Raw genomic sequence first — 6,299 nt, forward strand, 5'->3', positions numbered from 1 at the left:
TTCCATCTCTGCAGGGTTTGGTGTTGTTGGCACACAAAAAGCTCATTAGGGAGAAGCTTGCAAAAGAGGCTGAACAGAACGTCAAGCAGGGGAGGCCAAAAGGGAGTATTACTTGGTAACAAGTATGTCATACTGGACTGAATTGTTCAAGAGCTACTGCTGCATTAAGGTTGCATCAATTAAGTGCTACTGCATATTGAGACAAACAAATTTAATTATATGCAGCACTCTATCAAATTAAATCATTTTGAGTCCAAGCCTAAGGTAGACTTGGCAATGTATGAAAGTTGAGAAATAGATGTCTTGATTTGGTGGGATGAAAGTTTTTGAATTAGCAGTGTGAGTGTATTTTTGTATTGTTGATTGGTAATTTGGTAGATTGGAGTCTCGTGCATTCCATTTTTTTTTTTTCAAAAAAAAAAAAAAATGAGATCTCAAATTTCACATGCCTTTCTTTCAACTCTTTTAGATAATAATATTATTACTCTACTCTTTTTTCTTTGTTTGGTTGATGGGATGTTATTTAAAATTGAAGTCAATTATTTTTTAAAACTGCACCTAATTTAGTTAGATGGTCCATATTCCTAAATTTCAGATTTCTTTTTTTTCCTCTTTGCTTGGTTAGTGTGGAAGTTCAAGAAGGTTAAGGAATTAAGAAATGAGATCTTGCCAATTTTCTTTTGCTCAGCTATTGGGATTTGCCAAATAGAAGCTTATGTTGAATTTGGCAAAATTAATTTTATTTTGGATTAGCACAAGACACCATTATTTGATTGGAATATATTTAGACTTAAAGTAACATCTTAAACTACAAATGAAAAATGCATTCATTAGAAGAAGAAAAATAAATCAAGATGATTTTGCATATGTTATATATGTTTCACATTTATGTAAAAACTTTCCGCGCATAGCGCAGGTTAGCGACTAGTTTTTTTAATTAGTGATACATTGAGCCTGTTTGGATAAGCTGTTTCAAAATGTGCATTTTAAAAACTAGCATTTTTAAAATGTGTGTTTTGAAAACACCATTTTAAAAACCACAAATAAGCGCATATCGAAATTTGTATTCCATAGAAAAGCAATGCATATGGTTGGTCAGGTTCATTTATCTAACCCATTAAAGTAAAATAAAATATTATAGTATTACACTAAAATTTGGAGAAAATTTTAACTAAAAATTAAAATTAAAATTCAAAAAGTGGTGAATCCACTTTTATTTTCTTTATTCTATATTCAAATCCTTAATTTGAACGTAGAAAAAAACACTTATTTTCACATGTGGTGGTATTTGGTAAGTTGTTTTGAATTTATAATTTGGGTATAAAATACATCATACCTAGGTTTGGTCATTATTTTCTATTTTTTTTAAAGTAATTTTTCTCACTCACACACATCACATCACTCAAAAAAGAGTAACTTTGTGTATTCACAATATTTATAAATATGTCATTGTATTCGTATTTATAGAAAATAAAAACACTGAAAAGTTGTATTCATTTTTTGTATTCAAATCCAACTTTTAGGATACTGAAAATGAAAACTGAATAAAAATGCTAAAACCAAGTCAGTTTTTTAATAGTGGGACCCACAAAAAAATTGAGAATGAAAAAAAAAAAAAAAAAAAAAAAAAAACAGTGCTTGTTTTAGCTAACCAAACATGCCCTAATTGATTTTATTTATGCATTATTACTCAATACAAAGAGAAACTGATGATGCATTACCCTCATAAAATTGCTCACATATCCTACATGTGTAGGATTTATCTTTTGGATGAAATCTTAATACTTTTATTTTTGCCCAAACTCTAGATGTTAAATGTAACATTTTTATTTTAAATACATTTGAAGCAACAATAATCCATGCATGTTTGTCATTTTTCACCTATCCAAAAATATCCAGTTCTCTCAAACTCCTATTAATTTAACTTAAAACAATTGCATTTTATTTCAAGTATATTTGCAAACCTAGTTTTTGCGATTAAAAAAGAAGGACAAAACAAATCAGAGTAGGTGAGGCGTGCATTATGTGTAAGTAGTGAACAGACACCTCTAACACTAGACATGGACTGGGGTCTGCGATTGGAGGCAAGTTGGTCTGCGACCGGAAAGGTTTTCTTCAAATTTTAAGTTTTTTAAGTAAAAAATTATGAAAAAAAAATGGGACAAATTTTGGTTACAAAATTAGTTATAGTCTTTAGGTTATAAACTTACTTAATATCTTTTTATTAGAGGTTAATTTTGATAAATCCACCATTAAATTACATCTTCTTTTTATATCCTTCACGCTTACAAAATTTCAAGAAACATAAAAATAAAAAAGTATGTCATCAATAAATTTTTTAAATTGCAAGTTTTTGTAATTTAAAATTATGTACAAAATATAAGCTTATAAATAATATAATAAATAATATCTGATTAACACAAAATTTAAAATATGTATTAAAAACATAAAAAATATGCAATTTAATAGTTAGATTTTCAAAATATGTTATAATATTTATTTTCTTAAATAAGTTTGAAACTTTAAATCATAACTAATTTTGTAACTAAACTTTGTTCAAATATTTATATATACATATATATATATATATAATAAATAATATCTTATTTGAACGAACTTAATAGGCCTATGAAAACTTTTTTTTAAAAAAAAAATTGCAATCTAACTATTAATTTTTCAAAATTCAGGAGATTGAATTCAAAACCTTGTCCCCCGGTGTGCCCTCATCTGTACCATTTTGTCACTGCTTTCCCTGCACTTTTCCAGCGGGTTCAGTGGGATGAAAGCAAACAAAACAGCTAGTGGAGCATGTTTTGAATTTGAAACATGAGGCGTGTTTCAAATTCAAAAAGCACTTCTTCATTTCAGTTTGATTTCACAACTAAGATTTATTACCTGATATTTTCCATCTCTTAAAATCTTCACTACATTTCTTTGTTTTCTAATTTTCCAAAAGCCATCAAAAACACTGAGAGGGAGATTCAGATATCTTGGTAGAAAATCCCAGTCCTGAGGGAAGACAAGCAAAACCCCAAATCCTAGCCAAACCCAAAATCCCCATTCAAACCCAAACTCAAACACCTTTCCTGCATAAGCCACAAACCCCAAATCTCCAAACACAATATACCAACCAGCAAACGCCACCGTACGGATCGATCAGAATTCCAAGCCGCCGCCACAAATGACCCAGCCATACCGTCCATGGATGCCGCTCGACCCATTGCCAAATGCTGCGTATGTATCTCTCACCTCTCATTTATTTTGCTTGATTTTTTGCATGAATTTTTGGCTTCTGAATGCCTTAAGCTAGGACCATAAACATTGCCATAATGGACTTAAGCACTAACTTTCTAGCCTATGGGCTCATTGTTGGGTTATACTACTTTCTTTGGTCTAGTTGTTTAGGTGATAAGTTAGTTAAAATAAATGGTCCACCATTTAGTTAATAGGCCCACAGATTAAGCTCACCTATATACTAAACTATATGCTCTAGCTTCGTAATAATTAACTAGTGTATAACTCTTGGGAATATGTACGGGTATAATTAAAAAAAGCCGTAATAGACTTAAGCACTAACTTTCTAGGCTATGGGCTCATTGTTGGGTTATACTTTCTTTGGTCTAGTTGTTTAGGTGATAGGTTAGTTAAAATAAATGGTCCACCGTTTAGTTAATAGGCCCACAGATTAGGCTCACCCATATATTAAACCATACGCTCTAGCTTCGTAATAATTAACAAAATTTTCTCACAATATTTAGTCTCTCTTGAGGAAAATGGGATGGTTAGTTGGTTAACTTGTCTCTAAAAATTGTGCATGAAGGAGTATTTATATATAGGTTAAGGTTTAGGTTCAACAAGTGTTTAGATTGGACAAAAGTCTTATCTTTTACATCAAATGTCAATTTGATTCCTAACTTTTTAATTATGTTAATTTGGTTCTTAACTTTTTAGTGCCATGTTAATTCGGTCCCTGCCGTTATATTTTAGATGAAAAAAATCTGATGTGTCAAACGAATTAATAGTAAACGAATAAAATTCCTAAACATTATTACCAACTGAGCAGCCACATAAGATTTTATTTGTTTTTTAATTCCTTAAAAAAAAAAAAAAAAAAAAAAAACCTAAAATTTATGTTCCCACGGAGACGGTGTCATATTGGTCTTCCTAAAACTTTCAAAATTTTCTAAAATTTTCTAAACCAGCCCAAGAACACATTGGATTAAAGGTTGCGTAGAGAAAGAAATGAACCAATATGACGACAACGACAAAGAGGAAAAGGATCCAGAGTAAAGGAGAGCCTTTGGTGATATGGTTGATTGTCGTTTTGATGAACTGATCGTCTTTAAGAGAAGCGATTCCGGCGTAGAGGTTGATAGGGAGAATTAGGAAGATTGAGAGGAGAGCGATAGACGATAGGATGGTGAAACTTCCTCTTTTGATCAAGAGGAACTAAGTGGCATCAGCCCCGTAGTGACGAGCGTTCTAGTGACATGCGACGTGCTAGACAGCGAGGAATTCGGTGATGAGAGCGGTGGGGTCTGGGATTCGACGGTGGTTGCTGCGGAGCTTGATGGAAAGGAGGATGATGCCGCAACAGATGGAATTGATGGCAGATATGTTGAGAAGGTATTGGATGTTGACGAGAGCATGTTATTGGGCTGGGTTTTCAGCCTTTTAGGCATTTTAGAAAATTTTAGGTGTATTCTAATTTTATTTTATTTTTATTTTTTAAAGACAAAGAACATCTTTATTATTGCATAAAAATTAATTGGTTACCTCATGTAAATAACTAAAACCACAGTACTAGATATTCATTCATTGCCATAGATAATTCAACAAGGTGCAATACAACAAACATAGTCAGAAATGGTTCTACAATAAGTCCAAGGGCAGCACAGAATCCTCTAAAAAAACCACGTGTCCCACAATGAGCCCTCTCTTCTATTTTACTCTGGATTCTAATCCTACTACGAGACCCTCCTCCACTAGCTAAGCTTGCCGACACTGAGGCATGTAATGCATAACCCTGCTGATTCATAAAGAGAGAAAAACCATCTGCAAAGCACTCAACTAGAAGCTTGGCCTGAGTGAGAGAGCGAGCCATTTGATAATATTATTTGATCCAACGACTATTATCAACTTCTTTTGCTGTTGTTGCTGTAGAAGAAGCTGTTTCTTCTTGGAAAGCTTTTCCAAGAAGAGAAAGAGACTTCCATAGCAGTTGTTGGTCTCTCTCTTTGTTCTGTGGTGGCCGGTGTATTCTAATTTCAATCCGACTGTGTGACCATAATTTTTTTTTTTCTTTTATAAATCTGATGTGTCACAGTTGACCATTGACGTGGCAGGAAAAATAAATTTTTATTATTTTTTTTGACACATCAGATTTTTCCATCCAAAAGATAACGACAGGGACCAAATTGACACAAGCAACACTGAGAGGTGAAAAACTAAATTGACACAGTTGAAAAGTTAGGGATCAAATTGACATTTGAGGTGTCCTAACTCCTAACTTTGAAAGTGTGATAAATTTGGTAAAGCTATTGGAAGTACGTGACTTTTTTCTTTTTCTTTTTTTTTTACGTTAACTAGTAATATTTTTACTTAAAACATATTGTTTAATTTAAAGAAAACATTATTTATTTCACTGCATAAAACTTATTATTGGAATTATCCTAAAAAGCTCTTTAAAGAGAAAAACCATAGTTTCCTTTCCTTATGAAATGATATACTTTTACATAATTAAAAAAATCCGATCAAGCATGCGAAAAGTCTAGTAAAAAGAACTAGCATTTTGAATGAAATTGATATATAAGATTGTTTTCTTTTTTTGAACTGAGATGTTATCATATTTGATTTTAGATATGAGTTATGACTACAAACAAAATTGATTATGTTGTAGGAAATTGAGCAATTACAATCTGATTATTCTTAGAAACCCACAAGTGAAGTACTTATTTATTGTTTCTATGTCTACGGAGTTTATTTACTGTGAAAAATTATGTTCTTGTTTTTATATGTTTGTTCTAGCTAGTTAAGTTTATTGATTATTTACTGAGCTATGGAGCTCACATTTTTCTCCTTTTTACATTTCAAACTCTAAAGAATAGCAGCTCACAAGAATTTTCTTTCGGCGCTGTAGGAATAATTTCTTTTTAATATTAGTTTTAGTGCTAGATTAATCATGTGGAAAGCTTATAATTTTGTGGATTGTTTGGTGTTATGAATTATGTGAAAATTTTAGTTGTCACTAAATTTGGAGAACAGTTATTGAATCACTTTTGGAGAATGGTTATTTTTTC

The sequence above is a fragment of the Quercus robur genome, chromosome 10 (genome assembly GCF_932294415.1).
Source record: "Quercus robur chromosome 10, dhQueRobu3.1, whole genome shotgun sequence".
NCBI lineage: Eukaryota > Viridiplantae > Streptophyta > Magnoliopsida > Fagales > Fagaceae > Quercus > Quercus robur.